Here is a 23,061-nt window from a genome sequence, read left to right as displayed (position 1 = left end):
GGTGGGACAGATTGCAACCTGGCTGTTCACATACCCCTGTGTCCTGATTGCCCTCATAGTCATACATCTATGCCCTGGTCTGCTATCGCCACAGTGTGTCTGCCAGAGGCCCTTGAGCCTCCCAGGGACATGTTTCTTGCCCCAGTGCAATGACTGCTCCTCCTGCAGGAGCTGGAGTCCCGAGAAGCACCACATCAGCTCATTCTGGGGCTGCCTCCCAGGACAAACAGTCACTCAGGTGAGCTGGGGCAGGAGGAGGTATCCAGGGGACTCCCCATCCTCTCCGAGGATTTCCCCTCATGTTAGGAACTCTCCATCAGGCAGGTTAGTGGTCAGTGGCAGAAAGGGGTATTTAAGGGGCAACCTACCCTCTTCATTAGGTCCCCTGTGGAGAGGAATTATCCTTCAGTTGGGGTATGACAGGAAAGGAAACTCCGGGGGTGGCTCTCTGACTTCAAGAAGCCCTTTCCAGTTGTATCCAGGAGCCAGGAACAGGGGCTGTGTCACAGGATTGCAGGCAATATGGGAGACCCCCACCCTCCCGAGAGGACCTGTCCTTAAGGTGAGTTCAAGCAGATGGGTCAGTACTGAGGGATAGTTTTAAGGGAGATAGCCTTTTCCTTTGCAGGTCTGAATATTAATCAATTGTTTGCCAATTGGAATGTAGAAGACAAGTAGTTCTTCAACATTGCCTCTTACTGAACAGCGTTGTCTAGTGAGAGTACACTGGTCTTCTCATCTGAGGCATTTTTGCAGACCCGGCTACTGATTATAATCCATTAGGGCTGAGAGAGGCTCTGCTTTAGCTCCATGTGAGGAACCCTCTCTCTTGCTCTGATGACCTTTTCTTTTATCAGGTCCTGTGTTAACAAGGCAGAAACCCATACAAATCAAGAGGAAACTATCTCTCTGTCTTGAAATAATTGGACTGTGACACTTTTATACACCCTCCACCATCTTGGGTGTTGGCTACAATGACTTAGTGGTGATGAGAGATTCTTGCAGGAAAAAGTGCTGTTCATGTTACCAGATGCCAATATCTCTGCCACAGGGCAGCAGCCCAGCTTTGATGCAGCCTTGGCATTCCTCCCTTAGGATAGTTTCCAGCTTTGGAGGCTCAGAAAGGAGCATACAATCAAAAGGAGCCCCAGGGGGAACAAAGGGGAAGGCCGCCCCCCACTCAAACTCTGTTCAACAAAAAAGGCCTAACCCAGCTAACACCAAATTAAAAAATATAGTGCCCAAATGAAAAACCTATAGATTTCCTCATATAAATTAAAGTGAAACTAAGGTGTGTGTGCACCTAGAACCCCTGTGATAGCCAACACCAAACGGCCACCACTATTAAAAAGGGGAGACACTTGCTAGCTAAACTACTTTATTCTGATGCTGCAAGTTTTCACGGTTAAAAATGGTTCATAGTATACCATATATATTTACTCTGTGCCAACATGTTTCATTGCCATGAATTTCAGCAGCTTCGTCAGGGCAAAATTGGGGTTCTGTTTTCAGTCTTTTCTTTGGTAAACTCACAGGACCTGATGGCTGCGAACTACTGCATACCTGCAGCCAACAAGCACGTATGACACCGTGTCATAGGATCACGTTTCTACTGGCGACACAGTTCAAATCTGGCCCCGGCTACCGGACAGATTAAGTCCCAAACGATGCTCCCCAAATAGATATGAGGGAATCTATAGGTTTTTCATTTGGGCACTATATTTCATCAGTTAGGGAATCACTATTTGTTATCTCCTTTCTGTTCTTTACTCACATAAAGAGAGAGTGGCTGATGATGATAAGTGGGTAAACTGACAATTGTGTGTCAGGAACCCCCTCGGGTTGTGTTACCGTGAGGTACTCACTCTTTATTTCACTTTATTTCTTATCTCTAATTTTTTAGAGTGGGATTAGACCTGGGTGTAATTTTTATGAAAACATTAAACACACTGTGACCCTTTAGATCAGTGTCAAGGTACACATCTTGGGCAGCAGTGTAAATTGGTCAAGTCACTCTGCTATCGGTCATATGAAATTTGGTGTTAGCTGGGTTAGGCCTTTTTTGTTGAACAGGCTCAGAAAGGAGCCCCTGCTTCCCCAGACTGGAGCATACAGGATATCCACTTGCTTTTCATATAAAAAAGAAGCATATAGATGGATGGTGCTTATTCGACGGGCTTACCCTAATCAATATAAATAGGAACAAATAGAGCATATTTTTGGCCTTGTTTCCTAAGGTGTATGACTCTGTGCTCAGGCTTTGCAAAAATATCTGGCGGTTCCACCTTTCAAGCGCATCTCCTGTGGTGGGAAAAGTTTCTTCAGGCCTCCCGCTCTACACTGGAACCCCTCTCCCTGGAACTGATATCAGCTCAGTCGCCTGCCCCGTTCAGAAAGGCCCTGAAAATGTGACATTTTTCATTTATTCATTCATTATCAATCAATCAATCAATCAATCAATCAATCAGGGTTGGTAAGGTGCAACTACTCACCCGTTAGGGTCTCAAGGTGCTGGGGGGAGAGGGGGGGCGGCTCCGTTGAGTGCTTGGGGCACCCAAAGAGCCACGTCTTGAGGTCCTTCCTGAACTGGGGCAATGTGGGAGATTGTCTGAGGTGGAGGGTGTTCCAGCCTTTGACTGCAAAGTAGGAAAAGGACTTTCTTCCAATTATAGTCTTGCTGATACGTGGGACAGTGTTGAGTGAGCTGGGCTGATCGGAGGTGTCTTTTGGGTGTGGTGGAGGAGAGGCTGCTGTTCAGGTATGCAGATCCGATGTTGTGAAGGGCCTTGTATGCATTGGTGTGGAGTTTGAATCATTATAGCCTAAGCATCCTTCCGGTCCTGGCTCTTGCATTCTAATCCAGATGTAACTGGTAACCGCATCAGTCCCTCTCCTTCCTGAGACGTCTATCACTAACTCTTGCGATGAATTCACTAATAGTCCTAAAATGAGGGTCTGTGTCCTATGCTTGGAAAGAAGAACCTTGTCTCTCCCTAACCTGCTTGCATGAGTCCTAGGTTGGACACATTATTAGTAAGGTGAATTCTTGGTCATATGAGCAGCTCCATCCAGGGTAGGTGCCGTGTTTGACCCATGGATACCCTGACCCAAGGGCCTGATGTCCTCAGCGAAAGGCCTGGGTTTGATCGGACTTTCCCAGATTCATCACTGCATATAAATCCTCCTTTATTAACTTTGTATAGCCCTTGTCTACTAAAGTCGATCACCCAAGGTCCTCTTTAAATAGTGATGCAAAGCATAGAACAAGCCCTAAAAACTGTTAGAGAGCCACATTGTACAGACAATGTGCAATGATAGTTTGAAGTTTTAAGTTTTTTATTAACTGTACAATTAATTAAAATCTTTACAGTAAAAGAGAAAGTACATAGAACAGTAGTTGTAAACTTCTTTGCTTAAAAAAATGTATGGTCCTGTACTGATTAAGAACAGTTTAAAACAATACAATAAAAAGATCAGGCCGCCCCTGACTAGGGCCCCTTGAATGGGGATTTTCCCGGCCTTATGTGCCTGGAGTTGGTCTTTACCGCAGGCGTTTCTTTCTTTGGGGGACGTACAAGTGACACTGTCGTTGCTACTACCAGATGAGATCACTTCTGCTTTGATCCATGTCTTTCGCAGTGGACTTCCCAAGTGTTAAAGTGCTCTCATTATTGGCTTTTAGGGCTAGCCTGATTTGATGAACAAATTTCGCCGATCTTGCTAGAGTCATTGTATTGATGGTTGACAGGCACAAAGCCGATGCTTCCGAGCATGTTTTTATGTTCTGATTGAGGCAAATCGGACGCAACAATCGCCGGCGTTCATTGTTGAGATGAGGACAGCAACAGAGAAGATGCAGCCAGGATTCCCTTATGTAGGTACACAGCCTGCAGGTTTTGGAGTCCCCTCTGTGAGCCCACGCGGGGTTGAAATCTGCTATTCCAAGCATAATCAGCCTCATAAATAGAATTTTACTTCGGACCTGTGTTGTGACGGCCTCGCTTAGATAAGGTTGTGCTTTTCCCACAGTGTATGAGTTGTTTAGCGGTTCCAATTGAGAGCTACAGCATAGGGTTTTATAATCAAGTTCGAAGGAGGTTTCGTACACTTGTTTGTTGATGGCTCTCTTCCAGGCAGTCAATGGAATGTCCTGCCGAGAGAAGTTTTCTTCCGCTATCATCAAAACTTTGATTGCGTTGCCCAGCCTGGAATGCCATGTCGAAGCTGAGTCTTCAAAGTTAGATCTCAAGTGATGTTTTAGAGAGTTAACCGGGGCCTTTAATATCCTTAGGTACAGCTTGATCAGCTCCCCATGGCCGATCACGTCTGGCCTTGCTAGACCAAGTTCCAGTCTCAGCCTGGATCTTCTTGCTGATCTAGGTATATGTAGCACCGACTTGTAGGCCTTAGCTTGGGCAGAGTTAAGAAAGGCGTCCAGCTTCCCGGGGAAGGCATGATGACCATAGGAGATTGCTGGGAGGAGTTTTGCTCTTAGGGCTATCAGAATTGGGCTTGCAGATGGACTGATCAGGTTCTGACTTAGTTGTCTTAACAGATGTGTTACGTTGTTGGCTTTCGAGGCCTGCTGATTTAGGTGTACACTTGCTTTGGCCTGTTCCGAGAACCAGACTCCTAGGTAGTTGTATGAGGCCACCAAGTGTATTTGAGCATTACCCAGCTGCCACTGTGTATGCCGTTTCCGGTGATAGGACCCGAAGATAATAATCTTTGTTATCCCTTGGTTGACTGTTAAACTATTAGCGATGTTGAAACTGTTTAGGGCCGTTAATGCTGTTTGTAGGCCAATCTTCGTATGATCCATTATAGCTGTGTCATCGGCATACTGTAGAACCGGTAGCCTCGCTCTTCCTAGTCTGGGGGCTACTAGGCTGGCACCTTTTAGGGCCTCTCCCAGGTCTGCGGTGTATAGGTTAAAAAGGAAGGGGGGCCAGGACACACCCTTGTTTCAACCCATTTACTGTGGCTATTTTGGAAGAAACTGTCTGAGCGCTTGTTATGACCCGCACCCAGGTGGCCTCATATAGTGACATAATTGCCTTTAGAAGTTTCAGTGGAATGCTCCACTTTCCTAATTTCCACCATAGGCGTTTTCTGTCCACTTTGTCGAACGCTGTACTATAGTCTACAAAGCAGCAGAATAGTGGGGGATGATTCTTCGAGGTTGCCTGGGCGGAGAGATATGATAGCGCCAGGACGTTATCCATGGTAGATGCCTTAGACCTGAAGCCAGTCTGGTACGTGGGTATTATGTTTTCCTCTTCTGTCCATTTTTCTAGGTCGTTGAGTAACAGGCGTGCATAGGCCTTGGCCTCTAGATCAAGCAGGGCAATGAGCCTGTAATTTGACGTCTCTAAACGGTTACCTTTTTTGAAGATTGGAAACAGTATAGAGCCCCTCCAAGAGTCGGGGGTTGCGGCGGTCAAATAGGTGTGATTGAAGAGCGGAGTTAAAAGTGCAGCCCACAACTCGGGTGCCTATTTGAAGGCCGGCGCTGGAATCCCATTGGGCCCCGGAGTGCCGTCAATCCTCATGCGCTTGATGGTTTTAATGACCTGTCGGGTGTTGTTCCAGGTTGATAAGGTATCGTCAGCGTCGGCCGGGGAGCTGTTACCCCTTGGGATGTTAGCTGGGCTCGAAGTCACGACTTCTGGGTATGTGCTGGTCTGTAAGGCTTCCTCGATCGACTCTGCCTTGACCATCTTGCTGATGGGTGATTGAATCGTGGGGCTTTTTTGCGGGGACGTCGGATGGCGGCTCTTCCTTTTAGCCCCCATACCCGATTACCCTGCTGGAGTTAGCCTTACAGCTACTGGACAGCCTTTCCTCCAGGACCGGGGCTTATCGGCCACTATGATATGGCCTTGCCTTGCCGCAATGAAAGGACAGCTAGGGCGGCGGGTAGGTTAGGATTGCTGTAAGTTGAAATAGCTGCTACGTAGCTGCTACAGCTATTTGCTGTTGTTTGCTGTTTGGCTGCCGGGGTGGTAATTGCACTATTGGAGTTCTGGAGTTCTGGAGTTCAGGGCTAAACAATTTGAATGCGGGCTAGAGAAGGAAGTAAGGGTAAGGCGCGGACCCGCGTTCAACTCTGGAGGGGGGCACGGGGAGAGCTGATATTGCTTGGTCACGTAGGGGCCCCCTTTTCCCCTTTAAGTTTTGAGGAGTCTTTGAGCAGTTTTTGAGTATTTGCCAATGGGCTAATAGGTGCTTAAACGATTATGACAAGCTGTGAGGTAATTGAAGAAGTGGCGATTGCCTCACCTGCCGGGCTGGTTGTTGGTCGCTGGCTGCTGGTTGCTGGCTGCCGGTTGCCGGCTGGTTGAACTCTGCACGATCCGGTCCAGTCTCGGGTCTCAATCAAGGTGTACCACTCTGTCAGTTGGTTGCGATCCTCTTACTCCCCCATCCTCGCAGCGCTCTCGTGAAGGTGAGTCCGTGAGCAGTCCGAGGTAGGGCGGGGACAGCTCGATGCGGAGCTGCGTGGTGCAATGCGGTGCAGTGGGTCGGGTCCAGGCCCAGGCTCTGCCAGACCGTTGCTGCGGACCGGTAGCGCTCTCACCCCTGCTCTCACACCTGCGGAGCCAGCGGCTCTGGCGGCTCCTGCCGCGGTCACGCAGTCACGCCACCATTAATGCCACCCTTGATGACGCTCTTGGGGGATGGAAAAGGGTGAGAGATGGAGCAAAGGGGGGAGTTCCTCCGAACACAGAACGCCGACCCATTCCTTGTATCGTGCTCCGTGCTGCTCATTCGTTGTCTCTTTGGCTCTCTCGGACGCTACGCCACCACTCAGAAGACAAGAGAAGTCAGTCAGGCAGAATGGAGCCACCAATCCGTAGTGGCATGCAGTGGTCCTCTAAGATGCTCCCTCGCCCTCCCTCACTCACGGGCGGGGAATTCTGTGCCTTGTACCGGGAAGGGGGGCCGGCAGGAGGCAGAGGCAGAGCGTTTCAATGCGCCGGTTCAATATGCCACGCCTCGTCTCACCGCCGTAGCCCCGTAGCTCCTCCGTATTCCAAGTGCTTGCTTCAGGGGAGGGCCACTTTGCAGGAGACAAGGTGGTCGGCATAAGCAGGACCTCGGGCGCCGCACTTTTGAAGATATTGGCGGCGTCCTGCACAGCGTCCTGCTCGCTAGTTGCTTCAGCTGCAACTGCTCTCTCTGCTAGAGAGTTCTCTGCTGCCCTCTACTGTCTGTACACCACCACAGTCCATGCACAATGTGCAATGATATCACCCCTTGCCCTGATGGAGATATGTTACGACTCTATTGTATCAGTCCCTTTAATGTGAATGAGCAGAGGTACACAGTTTGCTAGCTCTATGCATGTAAAGAGATTTATAGTATGCAGTGCACCTCTGATGGAAATAACACATTAATGACTATCATTTTATCACTGTAAAACAACAGTGAATATTTGAGCCAATAGATTAACCGATATTTAAAAAGCAATACGTGCATTTATAAAAATTCCATTCTACTTGCCGGGCAATAAACTATAATATTAAAGGATGCAATTATAGCTTTAACAGTCTATACAATATTTTCTAGTCATCCCTTAGATATGCATAGCAAACGTCATAATGAATGTCAAACGGCTGCCAGTGTACGATGGCACATGGTGCGAATGCATCGTGATGGGTGGACACACGTGATCATGCTGTGGCCCTCATAGAATGGTTAGCATTCCAAGATGGCCACTGGGTGCCTACGTACATACAAATGCGACATGCCTTCATTGACTATTCAAACAAGCATTGGCAAATCCAACAGGTCGGCATTGGTCTGGTATCAACGAGACCTATTGCCTTTACCCGAGTTTGTTTTGATTGACTGAACTACAACTGGGTGTATCCACTGACAGTGCCAGTGTTAGCCTCTTATTTGGAAAATTCACTCTACATTTTTAAAACTGCACTACTGCAATCATATCCCAGACTGAGACGTTTGCCAGATGTCGCAGCTAGGCATATAAATCTGCGAATCCACAAATATCTATTATGATAAAGGGCACTTTTGCTAAGTATTCTTGAAGAAAGTCAATGTATCAAAGTGAAGTGGAAATTAATTCTTGTTTCTGTTATTTCTAAGTAATACATCTCTTAGTTTTCATGAACAGCTGGCATACAAGGAAGAATTATGCCTGAGTAATAAATCCCTATTTGACTAAAACATGACTAATGGGTTCCTTTGCAACATTATGTTGATTTTACTGTTTTTCGTTTGCAAACAAGTTCTAAACCCTGCAACACAGACCGGCTACACGAAATGCAAAGAAGATGAATATATTTGAATACATTAAGCAGCAACAAATGAGTCACCTTGCCATATTTCATGTCTGCTGAGTAGAGCACGTAGAAACGAGACTTATTATGGTTCCCATCTTTACGTGTTCATATTGAACAAGCTAAAAAGCCTGTTTGGTGTTTCATTGTGATGGGTTGTCATGAATTGTGATGATGTATTTAAAGTTCAATATTTTATTCAACCGAAACAAAAGGCCATGCAGTTCAAAACTAGTTGTGAGTCAAGATGAGTCGAGATATATTTCTTAAAATATTAAAGAAAAATTGTCTCAAGCAGACAAAAATGCCTTAAAATGCAAAGTGAGGAGATGCTTGCCAAGAGAGCAATAGGGGAAATTCAGGGAAAACAAGTGATATTTAAAAAAATGAAAGTAATAAGCATTACCGTACATTGTTTGTGTTATGTCTTTTCAAGTTTTACTCCTGAACATACTCCCTCCTAACCTACTTATCGTTCATGTGGATGTACAAACACATCTACCATCTCCCTGTATAACAGGAGGACCATTGGCATCTGATAATCGATATGGAAATTGTGTAGCAGGTCAGCAGTGATTATTACAATGCACTAAAATCATCATCAGCATCCTCCATCTATTAAAAAAAGCAACCAGTGCCAATTCAGATAGTTAACACTTCCAGCTTCAGTGCTTCCATTGTTAAAATGAGAATTCGTTGGGAATGCAAAATACAATTCCAGCTATCATCATCATTATCATCATTTACTTTATTTTGGCCACATATGACCATAAAAGTACATACATCATCATCAATCATAACATTAAAAAAGAAAAAAAAAACAAATGCAGTATTTCACGCCCTTATGGCCTGGTTTAATGAATTTCTCAGGAATAGCAAAAAATGCTTGTAGAATGCTCAAAAGGAAATGGCGGAAACACTACACTCTTGAAGACAAGAAGATTTATAAAGCCGCTCTAAAAACGCACTACAAGCAAGTGCGAGAGGGCAGGAAAAATGTCCTCCAGGTTAAGATTGAACTAGCCCAAAACAAGGGACAATGGATTTTAAATATAGTAAAATTGGATGTATGACATCACAACGCATGCTTTTACTCCGCATGCCATTACGACGCAGTTTTTACAATGCAAGTCGTTACAACGACTTTCGTTGGGGGGCGCTGGATAGTGGAATAGTTTAATTTTCTATTCTAACTCTAGTCCCCGTGGATAGTAGGGAAGGTGTTGGATAGAAAATTAAACTATTCCCCTATCCTCCAGCGCCCTCCAGCGCAAGTCGTTGTAACGACTTGCGTTGTAATAGCTGCGTCGTAATGGTAGTGCGGAGTAAAACTTGCGTTGTAAAGGATGTTCCCCAGTAAAATTCTTTTCTTCCCCGAAGTCTGCTAAGAAAGAAGCCCCGCTTTGAGCAGAGTGTACCAAGCAGGTAGCACTATCTTTCAACAATAAGATTAATGTAATCCAACATTCCTTTGGCAAAACACTAGCGGATGATCTAATCTCTTACCAATCTCAGAATTTCAGAGGCCCCCCTAGCCTCTAACACTATTAGTGTTTCCTGAATTAAAAATAGATGAGTCACTCAACTATCTTAAAGGCCTTGGGTCTGGATCCCCAGTGGATTCCTGTACTGCTAAACTATTAGCACCTCTAGCATCTACCATCAACCCTACAGTCAACAAGGTACCTATCCCTCTCATCCGGTAAAATGCAGCATATCTGGAAGCAGGCTAAAATCTTACCCTTTTTTTAAAAGACGACCGCTGACCACAAAGACCCAGCCAATTACAGGCCGGTCTCCCTCCACACTGCATTATCTAAGGTCTTAAAGAAACATGTAAACAGAGTACTCCTAGAGTACATTGAAGACTGAAATATGTTGAATGCCTCTTAATCTGGCTTTAGGACAATGTATAGCACAGAACCTGATCTGCTGGAAGTAACAGAGCACATTAAGGAAAAACTTGATCAGGGATGTAGGGCGGTCTTTATTTTACTGCACCTGTAGGCGGCCTTCGATACGGTGTCACACACGACACTTCTTGTCAGATTATGGAATGTGGGCATGGGTGGGACCGCACTGGCCTGGATGACTTCTTTCCTCGAAAATAGATCACAGGAGATTTGGATGCCACTGTTTTCATCTCCAATACCTCACATAAATTTAGGAGTACCCCACGGATCTATTCTTAGTCCGACCCTCTTTTATATTTATCTATAACCTCTTGCACTGTTAGTAGGGAGAGAGGGTGCTAAGAATATCTCTTATGCTGATGACACACAACTGGCGTTTACATGTGAAAAAGGAACTTATTTTGATGGAGACAGTATTAGATCTAGATCCTGTCTCACCAAGGTATTTAACTGGCTCAAAATAAATCAGCTGAAGTGTAACCCTGACAAAACAGAGGTTGTTTTTTTTGCCCAACCCGCCGAGGGAATTTGGAGTACATGGTGGCCGGATAAATTGTCCCCTCCCCTCTTAGTCCAGGAGAAGGTTAATAACCTTCCTATGGGTCCACAGGTTCAAGAATTGACTGGTTCCTGTTTCGGTACTCTCCGTATGTTAAAAAAAATCTCCCATTACTGTCAGTGGACAGTGGATGATTGTGGTTCAAGCATTGGTGACATCAAAATTGGACTACGCAAATAGCCTATACTTAGGTCTAACAGATTACCTTATTCAGCATCTACCAGTGGCTCAAAATGCTGCAGCTAGGGTAATCCTAAAACCAAAGCCCAGATCCCATATGACTCCAATTCTGAAGTCTCTGTATTGGTTGCGTATGAAGGAAAGGATATATTTAAATCCATGGTGATCCTTTTTGAAGCACTCCATGGCTTAGGCGCTAACTACCTTAGCACGTGTTAATCACTACAAACCGTTAGGGATCCTCCAATGCTGACCTCGTTCACACCCCCAAAATTCGCCTGGATCGTATGGGGGCAGATCTTTTGGGTTCCTCGGTGCAAAAGCATGGAACAGTCTACCTGCTCTGCTGAGAGCCACTACTGATCTTTCAACCTTCAGGAAACACCTTAAAACATGGCTTTTTAAGACTCTTTACTGACCTGCCAACTGTCCGTTTTTCAGCGCAAGGACACTCTAGTCTGAGTAGCTATGTGCTATACTAAATTCCCTCATTCATTCATTAATCTCTGAAATAGCAGCAGAAAATACACAAATATGAAATCTGGGTATAAAATCACAGACATTAAAAGATAACAATTAGAAAACCTAGGGACTAGGATGTGGCCAGACAAACTAAAGTGCATAATGTCAAACATGAACAATTTCTTAATTCATAAACCTGGAAACTTTTTCTCTTTGGAAAGGTTACTAGTCAAGTGCAAACAATGGCTCAGGAGCATTTTTATATTTGTTGTTTCGCTTCAGGTCCCAACCTTCGCTGCAGTGCACAAAGAGACCAGGCCCACTTTAGGTATTTTGACAGGGCAAATACGATTACTTCAGTTTAGTCAGTTTTTAGTAAACGTGGAGCAACCACGCATTGTTTAACTCCCAGATTGCAACTAAGAAGGAGGATCCATCTTGCACTTAGGACTTTATATCTTTGGCAAAACAATGAAAAGTGTACATCAGTTTCAGCAGTGTTGGGACAACAAGGACAACCCTCTAGTCCTACCCCTTGTGCTTCCCACTTTACAGTGAAAAGCCTTAAAACGTGCCAATTTGGAAGTGAATATAAAGGGACTTTGCCTCTGCTGGAATACTCCTGCCATGGAATGGTTTGAATTGTGGAGATCATTTATAACTCATAAATTATTTCACCAACCCAACAGACCTTGTTTCACGCCAAGTTCTTTGAAGGACAGCTCTCCAAAAGACTCCCTTTATCTATTTGGCTGAGTCTCTGTCCATGATAATGGGATTTTGCCACATACTCGCTAAGTTTAGTTTTACATAAAGATCTCACGGCTGTTAGTCAAGATGTAATGCAAGTCTTATCTAAAAGACTTAACTTTTCAGAGGCAGCTTTGTAAGGGGTCAGCGCATTAATTGGATAAATCCTGGCCCAATAGGTCAGAATTTCAATGCAGGCCACATGACCAAACCTTTTAAGGTTTAAATCCCACCTTAATGGTATTAGGGGACTGCCACCTAGCACGTTCACTAGTGACCTTATGAACCTGTTTCCTAATATTTTAAGTCTAGAGGTATCATCTGAGACCCATATCGAAATTCTCAACATCTGTTTTGCAAAACTGGCACCTATTACACACATGTTGAATACTCTGCCATTGACCAATTTATTACAGGATTTTTTACTGATGGGTCTGTATAAACATTATTGCCTACTTTAATCGATAGTTAACGTAACCTCCTAGCGAGTTATACTGCAAAGTTAATGACTCAGTCAGTCAGTCAAAATACTTTTATTCGATTTTGGGTAAATCATAAAAAGACATACATTCCATACAAAAAGTGCCAAAGTACATTTACAAAAGTTGCTTCGAGTACAATCATGTTTAAAAGTTTAAAATATATTTTCAAGATTATTCCAGATACAATCCAATAAAAACAGTTAATGAGGGAATTTCTGCAAAAAGCAGAGGGCCGTGCAAAATGTCAATATAAGCAACAGTTGGAGAACAGTCATTAAATGATATCAGTAGTAACATGGCTGGATTTAATACGCGCTGCTGCTGCCAAGTAGTTTCCCATACAGAATATAATGCGGATGGTACTCATAGACTGCAGGTAAAGAAGTGCCGCTCTGACTTGTGTAAAGCCAGCCTCCCTCAGGATTGGAAGCAAATATTTCTTTCTGAATTTAGTCAAGAGGAACCTGTGAAAAGGTCTAGTAACAATACTAAGATAGGGTTCCATAGCAGTAGAGCTTGTTAATATATAATGAGACCTCACCGAGGGCTTCTGAAGTTCTTTTTCCCCTCCGATAGATCTTGCCAGAGTCAAAAACTGCCTCTTAACCAAAACTACATCTGTGTTTCTTATACATAAAGGAAATTCAAAAAGTTCCGGTCTCCCTAATCGGTCAAAAGACTTCCTCAGATAATCCAACCAGGGGATCTTTTTGTAATGCTCTAATGTCATGACATGCTCCATTATAGAGTGGTTCAGGGTTAATTCCTTGTTAAGCCACGTCCTTAACCAGAAGATCAACAGAGCCATGTTAAGCCTATCTGTAATGTAATCCAAGCCCACCTCCACGTGGATAGAATATGTTGGAGTTGATGGTGGGACTGACAATAGAGAGCGTAGGAACCTGTTTTCTGCTCTCTGTATAGGCTCAAGCTGTGAGTATCCCCAGATTGGGGCACCATACATGGCGATTGGGATACATTTAGAACTGTAGACCTTCAATAGGGCCTCCATCGGCCTGGCCCCCAGTCTTTTTGAGAAGGCCATAAGGGCCGCCGATTACCTGGCCACTGATAGGCTTTTTGCCCTAACCTGTGGGCCCCACGACCCCCTCTCGTCGAAGAGCACCCCCAGGTAGGGGAAAGTTGCCGTTCTAGAGACCTCTTGGCCCTTACATCTAAAGATTTTAGTCATCCCTTTGCGCCTATGTGCTCCAACTACCATTGTGTGGGATTTACCTGCGTTAACCTTCATGTCCAGGTCATCCATGAAGGTACCAAATGCATACAGCAGGCTCTGCAGGCCATTACCGGTGCGAACTATGAGGACTGCATCGTCCGCGTATAGGAGAGCAGGGATCTTAGCTTCTCCTACACGTGGAACATCCCACCCTGCCTCCTCCAGGTACCTCCCCAGACCGTTGATATATATGGTGAACAATAGGGGGGCTAATATACAGCCCTGCCGTACCCCCCGCATGGACTTAAACAGGGGACTGCATCTTCCCTCCCTGGTGACCCTGACCATGGTGGACAAATCCTGATGTAAAGAGGCCATGAATCTAACCAGGGCCCCGTCTATCCCGATCCTCAACAGCATGGCCCAGAGCTTGGATCTGTTCTCCAAGTCGAAGGCCGAGGAGAGGTCCATAAAAGCTAGGAATAAAGACCCCTCCTTGGCCACTGTATACTTAGCGATCAGAAGGTGCAAATTGGAGCACTGTTCCATTGTTCCCCTCTTCTCCCTGAACCCGTATTGGATGTTGGGCAGCCCGCCGCAGTTCTCAATACTCTCCCTCAACTTAGTTAACAAGACTCTGCCTAGGATCTTGACGGCAGAGTCCAGGAGAGATATATGCCTATAACAACCTGGCTCATCACGATGGCCTTTCTTAAAGATTGGGACAATGATGGAGGTTGCCCAGGAAGTTGGGTGGGAGCTACCGATGGCCGCATTAAATACATTAGTCAATACACCTGCCCAAAGACCTGGGGAATGTTTATATAGATCGGCCAGCACCCCATCAGGGCCTGGTGCTTTGTTCTTTGAGGTTTCGTGGATAGCTTTTTCCACCTCACCTATGTTAAAACTCAGGGGGATAGTCTCAGGGGCAGCAAACGGACTGAGGGTGCAGTCCACGCACTCCCCATCATATACTGCGCTGAAATGGCTAATCCATATTTCGTCCAAAATCACACAGTACATATCTGAGTTGGGCGTTTCGGAGAAAAAGGGCTGGTTTATTATAGTCCAGAATTGTTTACTGTCCCTTAAAACCTCTACGCTAAGTAGATTATCCCAGGCTATTTTCTTGATTGCCTCTTTCCTAGTTTTAATGGCCAACTTGTATAGCCTCCTTTGATACGCTATATTCTTCTTGTCCCTCGGTAAATGCTTGAGTGCAAGCATCAGAGATCTGTGTGCTTTGGAGCACTTTGCATCAAACCAGCGATGCTGCTTGCTGGCTCCCTTCCTCGTACTGACCGAAAGGTCAGTCACTATTTGATTACAAATTGCTTCAAAAGCCCCCGTTATTTCATGGACCGGGGCCGTATGTTTTGAGAGACCTCTAAGTGGCTATTAATTTTGGGTAAAAGTTCTGCGTAAAAAGTATCAGGCACCACATTCGCCCATTTAAGCCTTCTCCCCTGGTCCACTGTGCGTACTGTAGGCCGGGCCTCTTGTGATTGGGGCTTAGGCCCCATGTGCTGCCCCCAGGCTACCTCCAATACTACCGGATTATGGTCACTATGTACAGACACCAATGTGTTATATGACATTACCCTATTCAGGATCCCTGGAGTCATGAATATATAGTCAATAATGGACCCCGGGATGGTGCCTTTATATGTGTGGGTTCTGGGGTTGCCTTCAGGTGAATTTGGTTCATAAAAATTATAGTCGGCCAGCAGCTCTTCTAACTCTTCTCCCGCTGTAGAATGCTGAAAGTGTGGGCCTTCTAACGCTGAAAAGTCCTCATCGTTCATTATGCCACAGAGACCATTGCATGGGTGAATATTAAAATCCCCAAAAAGAATACATTCGTGACTGAAGCGTGTGTTTTGACTGACAGAGGATAAAAAGGAATCTAACCTGGCTATACTATTGTGTCCAATGTCCTTATTCATTGAGTTATAAACATTTATATAAAAAGTTCTCTTAAAAGGGGAAACTGACCTTTCAACTTTTAATAGATTTGGGGAGGGATTATTGACCAATTTCAAAGACCCTTTAAGTTTTAGAGAAAAAAGGGTTACGAGGCCTCCCCTAGCTCTGCCTGCTCTACTTGGGGTGGCAGCAATGACGAAACTGGTAAAGCCATCCAACCAAAAACTATCTGCAGTATCCCATGTCTCTTGGAGGGCAATAACTTCATGTCCGCAGACCAGACCCACCCAATCCTCATTTGTTACCTTGCTTTTGATACCTGCCACGTTCCAACTAAGGAGTTTACATACCGTAGCCTCCTCCCGCTCAAGGGGTCCTATTGGGGGGGGCGCACACAGGCTAGTGGTCAATCAACCTCCTCCATGCCCTCCATGCCCTCCTGGCCTGACAGGGGTGCAAAGCGGTTACTAATAACTAACCCGCTGCCCGATGGTACAACACCCGCCCCCTGGTTATAAGATGACAACAGTGCGGCCTCTGGCCTTTCAACACGGCATTGGGAGGAACCCACAGAGGTACACACAGAGGTGCCCCCCCTAGGATGTGGTTTCAAGATTGAGCCCGTAGTGGGATGACGGTGTCCAGCATAGTCTCTCTCCGGGGGGGTAAAAAAAAAACAAGGGTACAGGTCTCACATGGTCTTTTGCGGTTATGGCAGAACCGTCCCAAAAGAGATTGTCTGCCACATTGGGCCTGTTAAAATTAATTACCACACAGTCCCCCTGGGTGATCTTTGTTTTTTTTCCAACCCACCCCACCCTCCTTGCAAAGATAGGCGAGCCTGAAGAATCCACCCCACTGGTGGAGTCAGCACACCAAATTTTCGCTTTGTATAAAAGATCAGTGGTGGATTCCCGCTCGCCCTCTTTAAGCGGTGGAACCCCTATAAACACTGCGACCAAGGGGGCAGCAGCCGGAGGCAAGCTTAGATTGAACTTGCTTGGTAGTGTTTTCCTACTTAGAGGCATGGTTGGTTGCATCCGTACGGGAGGAATGGATGTATGTCCCACCTGGTTTGCGGGAAGAGCGCCAGGAGGGAACTGCCCGCCAGGGACTATGCCATCACCCCCCTGAGGAGGAGCTGTGGAGCTGAGGCTTCCCCCTACTCTCTTACCAAGACCTTGGGGCATTGTGCACATCTTGGGCAACTCCACAGGCGGGGGATAGGAATTGATGATTTTGTCCAGCAATGAGCATTTCTTAAGGAGGTCAGACAAGCATGTATTCAGTGTGTCAACAATGTCCTTTGCGATCCCTACTAGCATTGGCTCGATTCTGGCAACGGAAAGGGCCTCCAGCTGGTCCCCGAAAGGGTCAGGGGGTGTGATTGATGTACATGCAGCTTTAGATTTTTTGCCTCTGTCCCGCTTTGATGGTTGGGCTGCCAGCTGGGGATGCTGCGGTAATACAACAGGAGCACTAAGTGGGGTGGCTGATGTGGCCGGGGGGACAGGGTTAGATGTAATAGTTACCACGGGTTCCAGAGGTATGGGGGAGCTACGCTCGATGGGCCCACTATACTAATGGGAGGGGCCTCAGATATGGGTGGCTCCACCAAGCCAGGCGATGTCAAACCCAGCTCTTGTTCAGCGTTGGCGATTTCTTTGGTAAGGGCCCCCACCGCAGATGAAAGGTAAGACAGTATTGACTTAGAGTGTCTGGGCATTTTAGCGTTTTTCCCCTCTTCATCACAGTTAGGAGCTTTCTTGCACTTACCCATTGTGGTAGATGTAAAGGGGGTGGCCCCGCCCCGCCCCGCCTCCTTCTGCCTCGGACTACCAAAGACTGCCCCACCCTTGTCCCGGGCTTAGCCCAGGCACTCCCGCGCGCGACTCGCGGGGCGAGAGGCATTCCGTGCTTTTCAGGCGCCTCTGGGCGCAGTGCTGGCGTCAGAGACGCGACCTGACCACCGGGGCACCTGGGAGTTGAAGTTTTCCGGCCCGCGGTGATTGTGGTCGGTGCGGGCGGTGTTCCCCAGCTGCCGTTCCCCTCACGGCGCCTGCTGGGACCCGCTGTCACAGGAATGCCCAAGCCGTTGCCCTCACGGCGGGATAAGGTAAGTCAAATGTCCCCCAGTGAGCGCTCGCCGCTCCGTGCTTTTCTGGCGCCTCCGGGCGCAGTGCTGGCGTCAGAGACGCGACCTGACCGCCGGGGCACCTGGGAGTTGAAGTTTTCCGGCCCCGCGGTGATTGTGGTCGGAGCGGGCGGTGTTCCCGAGCTGCCGTTCCCCTCACGGCGCCTGCTGGGACCCGCTGTCACAGGAATGCCCAAGCCGTTGCCCTCACGGATGGATAAGGTAAGTCAAATGTCCCCCAGTGAGTGCTCGCCGCTCCGTGCTTTTCTGGCGCCTCCGGGCGCAGTGCTGGCGTCAGAGACGCGGCCTGACCGCCGGGGTCCCTGGGAGTTGAAGTTTTCCGGCCCGCGGTGATTATGGTCGGTGCGGGCGGTGGTCCCGAGCTGCCGTTCCCCTCACGGCGCCTGCTGGGACCCGCTGTCACAGGAATGCCCAAGCCGGTACCCTCACGGCGGAATAAGGTAAGTCAAATGTCCCCCAGTTAGCGGTCGCCGCTCCGTGCTTTTCTGGCGCATCCGGGCGCAGTGCTGGCGTCAGAGACGCGACCTAACCGCCGGGGCACCTGGGAGTTGAAGTTTTCCGGCCCTGCAGTGTTTGTCGTCGGTGCGGGCGGTGTTCCCGAGCTGCCGTTCCCCACACGGCGCCTGCTGGGACCCGCTGTCACAGGAATGCCCAAGCCGTTGCCCTCACGGCGGGATAAGGTAAGTCAAATGACTTATTTTGACTTACCAGCATTTCCCCCATATTTGTATTTCTCTAATTTATACAAACCATCAGCAAGACCCTAGTAAGCAATGAGCAATTGTTTGGAATTCCAATAGTGCCTTCAAGATGGTTTGGTCATTCAATAGGTCAATTTTTTCACAGTGGATAATACACCTATTGATCGGATCCTTTTGCAGGCAATGGGTCTTCGAAAATACAATTTAGAAATCCAAATTAGAAAATCAATTTTTTCTTAAGTCAATACACTAATTTGATGATGGCTTGATATTTCAGCAGCTGCTGATCTTTTGAACCCAGTAATTCGCCCAATACTAGGTGAGGACAGTTCTGATTTGTTGGCATTTCCAGCATACATAACTATTTTAGAAATGTAGAGTTGAGTTGGTCCAACATTAGTGCTGATCTAAGCATACAAAATTGGTCAAAGACAAGTATAGAAGAACAATAGTATTTTGTTGTCAAATCCTCACAATAACATTTCAAATATTTCAAAACTGGAGGCATTGGCTGGAAACATGTCCGTAAGGACATCAGAGCGTAGAGTTTCATCATCCCCCACATAAACTCTGCTATATCCTGCAGACAGAGGCTGTTGCCTGCACTTGGTAGAATCTTGTGAGCTACCCGACACACAGAACACCTGGCTGACACCCACCCGGGGTGTAGGACTACCTCCCTTGATGGATGACCGCTGCTTATGAGCGCCCTAGTGGGTGCTGGCAGTCAGTAGTTTTCAGGCCACGAATGGTGTCTCCGGGATGCTCGACCTGCTCACCAGTGAACCTGGCTCACACTAGACACTCACCTGTGATCCCAGCTCGACTCTTTGAGCAGTGGATCCCTGCAATGGATGGTCTAGTAGATGCTGATGACTGCTCCTCTCTGGGACAGGTATGGAAGCTTCAGATGCTGTGTAGCAATGCCTTGACTCCAGGGCAGGAAGTTGATGGATTGAGCCATGCGAGTTGCATGGGATGCATGCTCTGGTCCAGACAGTGCCCCGCCTAAGGTGCCCGTGATATACCCCCTGCCGCATTCTGGACCAGACTGCAGCCCTGAAAGGTGGTGCTTCTGTAGTACCACCAGTGGCCTTGAAGAAAGTGAGCGGCCTTACACATGGGGGGCCCTAGGGAGCTGGACAAGTATTTGGTGGTGCATGTAGGCCAATGTAGTGCTAGTACCGGGGGGCAGGGAGTGGCCCCAGAGACCTACCCAGCTGTTGCACAAGATGGACCATGCTGCTCTGGCCATGCACTGATTCCCCCTGCTCTGTAGAGCGAGATGGGCACACCTGTCCAAGCTTTGCCTGATGTCCACATGGGACCATACATCTGGGAAGAATTGCACCCACCACAGTGACAGAGAAGGTGAGAAGGATGGGCTGTATTGGATCACTCAGGTGGGATAACAGTGGATTGGGTGTTCTTGTGGGTGGCCCAACCCTGAAAGGCAAAACTACAGACTCCCCTGAAACATACTGTGACTTATGGGGAGTAGGACTTAGGTGGGATTGATGATCTGCTCTGGCAGGCTCATGTTGATATTTTTGAGGGCCCAGTGGTCTATCCTGGTCACCCTAGTAGAACAGTGATCTTAGAAGGTGGGGAAAGACAGGGCAGGGGATAACAGCAGACTGGGAGCTGTTAAATGTCATTGCACTCTCCTTCAAAAGGTTTATAAAAACTGTACTTTGCACTGTAGACCACATAGATTGCACCGTAAGCTTTTAAAACTCCTTTGTCGTTGTTCCAATATGCCTATAGTTTAAACCTCAAAGGTCTGCCTTTTTGCCCTTCAAGACCTAAATGCATTTGAAATAAATGCCAAGCTATCATGTATCTTAATTAAGCTGAACAATGCCTACTTGCTCATAGGTACCTTACATTTTTTTGCACACCTTCAGAAAGATTTACAAAACGTACTCTGCATTGTAGACCACCTAGATAGCACTTTAAGCGTTTAGATTTCTACTTTGATGTTCCAATATGACCAAAATGTACTCTCAACTGTCTTCCTTTCAGCACTTAAGAATTAAATGCACTATAAATATATGCCAGGCCATTACGCATTTCAATTAAATTGGAAAACTGTGGATTCAAATTATGTAACTGGTGTATGGTGACACCACCATCTGAGTTGTTTTCATTATGTTTTATAATTGTTTTGATGCTGCAAAGGTTTTAATTAACCAAGCAATATTAAATAAACTTGAAACTTGAAAACTTATGTAAATAATTAACAAAATAAAAGGATACTATATCATATTTTCGTGTCTCAAAATCAGAAAATATGCTCTGCACGAGGTGAAACTGAGAAACGTGACAATAGAAAGTAAGAAAGATTTAAAAAGAAAGATGTACCAACACTAAGGGGCCGATTACGAGTTTCACGATGTGGCGGCAGGCACGCCCCACCGCTAAACCTGTGTGAGAAACGCCCGCCGTATAATTACTTTTTTAGTCAGTCAAAAAACTTAATTCAGTTGATTTGACCATCATAGTATAATGGGTACAGAATAGTAAATTCACCAACACTTACAATGATTACGGATATTACTATGTACATTAGTTGACAATAAATACATCTTCATAAGTAGGTTACATATAGATAAAACATTGTGAGTTGAAAAGAGAAAAGAGAAATTGGAACTTGTCAACAAAAAACATACATTAGCAATAAACAATTATTAAAAACATGCAACTAATGTCTAATAGGCACAGATTCCTTGGTTCATCAGAGTAGCTCCTTTAGTTGAGTCGACTAAGCTTACAAATATCATAATAAAACGAAGCTTCAAATTGATAAAGTTAAGCGCAAAAATGAGCTCCAAATAGTGTTCTCAGACATAAAACATCAGAGAGGAAGATGGAGAAGAAAAGTGCTAGTGCTTATAACACAGGAATACCACTGTACATACTTGTTATTTAGCTAGTACAAATACAGCTTACAGTGTTTTACCCCAATAAAGGAGAAACAAATGCGCAAATCAATAGGACATATATACATAATAGGAAAATCTGCTTCGTTTCCATAGCATCTCAAGCCCGTAGGACAATTTCTGAACATTTACTTTCGAGACCACAGCCAAATGATAACAGAACTACAGATACAAGTGCTAATGGTGTAACATGCTCTAACTATAGCTGTATACTAAAAGGGCCGGGTGAAGTTAGAGAGCTACTGTAAGTAATTTAGGCATTCTTCGGTCTAAGTCTTCTTATAAGCCACATTTTCCCCAGAAGTTTGGCCACTGCACAAACTAACAGTGGCCTAGAGTCTGTTTTTAGAATACGCAGCAGATCTTGATGGCATTGGGTACCCATCAGCCTACAGAAGGGGCTAACCACTTCAGCCTCGGGTATTTGTACAATGGACATGCAAAGAAAATGTGGTCAATCATCTCACGAGCCCCTGATCAGTTAGGACCGCAGCGTAGTGCGTCATCAGATCTCCGCTCCAGTCAGCTGTAAATGAATTCAGTGGGAGAGTACCAAATCTGAACTGTATGTATAGCTTTCTATCATTTGGGATGGTAATAACCTCCATATACTGCTCATACATACTAAATAGCTTGAATTCAAGAAATTCTGTTGTAAGGCGGCCACCTGCTAGTGATACATTTCTCTGATCTACCCAATTCCAATACCAGGTCTTGATGCAGTCGCTACTAGGTAGCAAACTAAAATCAAACTCAGCCCACAGAGAGGGATTTTTTAATGTTACTAAACCACCCAATTTTTTTCGAACGGTCTAGGCTACAAACTTCTTCAAGGGCAGCCACATTGTGGATAAGCTCAGGTGTTTTTTTCAGATGTAACCAAAAAATAATGGGGCGTAATCTGGCTCTGTCAACTATTATGAATCTACCCATATCGTGTCTTTGAGGGAGCAGTGAAGTACTCTGCGGGAGGGAGAAAAGTTCATGCCATGCTGAAATTTCTGGACATGCAATCAGCGGGGGCACATGTTTTGCCCCCCTGTGTGCATCAACAGCATGTGAGGCACAAGGAAGCCCTGTAGGGCGCCATTTGTGTTCTCCCCGCCAGGGTTTTAACGGAGGAAGAACTGCCAAGAAAACCCGGGTGGAGAAGAGCGGGACCAAGGCAGTCCCATCAAGCATATGAATGCTTCTGGACTGCCGCGCCACTGACAGGGAAGGGTGGTTTCCTGGCAGTGCAGGCTGTCCCAGGACGGCATGACCACTAGGGTTGTAATGTGGCGATTGTAAGACCGCCACTGCCGCCCACCACGAGTCGGGAGTTCCGAGGGCCTCCAGACTCGTAATGACTCCCTAAGTAATGCCCATAGCTCAGAGGGAGAGAATGTAGATCAAGATCTAAAAACCCCACAAACCCTCCTTGGCTTGAATTTAGAGCAATTGTGCATGTTGTTTCATTAATGTTAAGGCGATCTTACCTTAAGCTGTCTCATGTTTAAGTTTGC

Source organism: Lissotriton helveticus, chromosome 4_1 (assembly GCF_964261635.1).
Source record: "Lissotriton helveticus chromosome 4_1, aLisHel1.1, whole genome shotgun sequence".
Lineage (NCBI taxonomy): Eukaryota > Metazoa > Chordata > Amphibia > Caudata > Salamandridae > Lissotriton > Lissotriton helveticus.
This window is presented reverse-complemented; position numbering follows the sequence as displayed.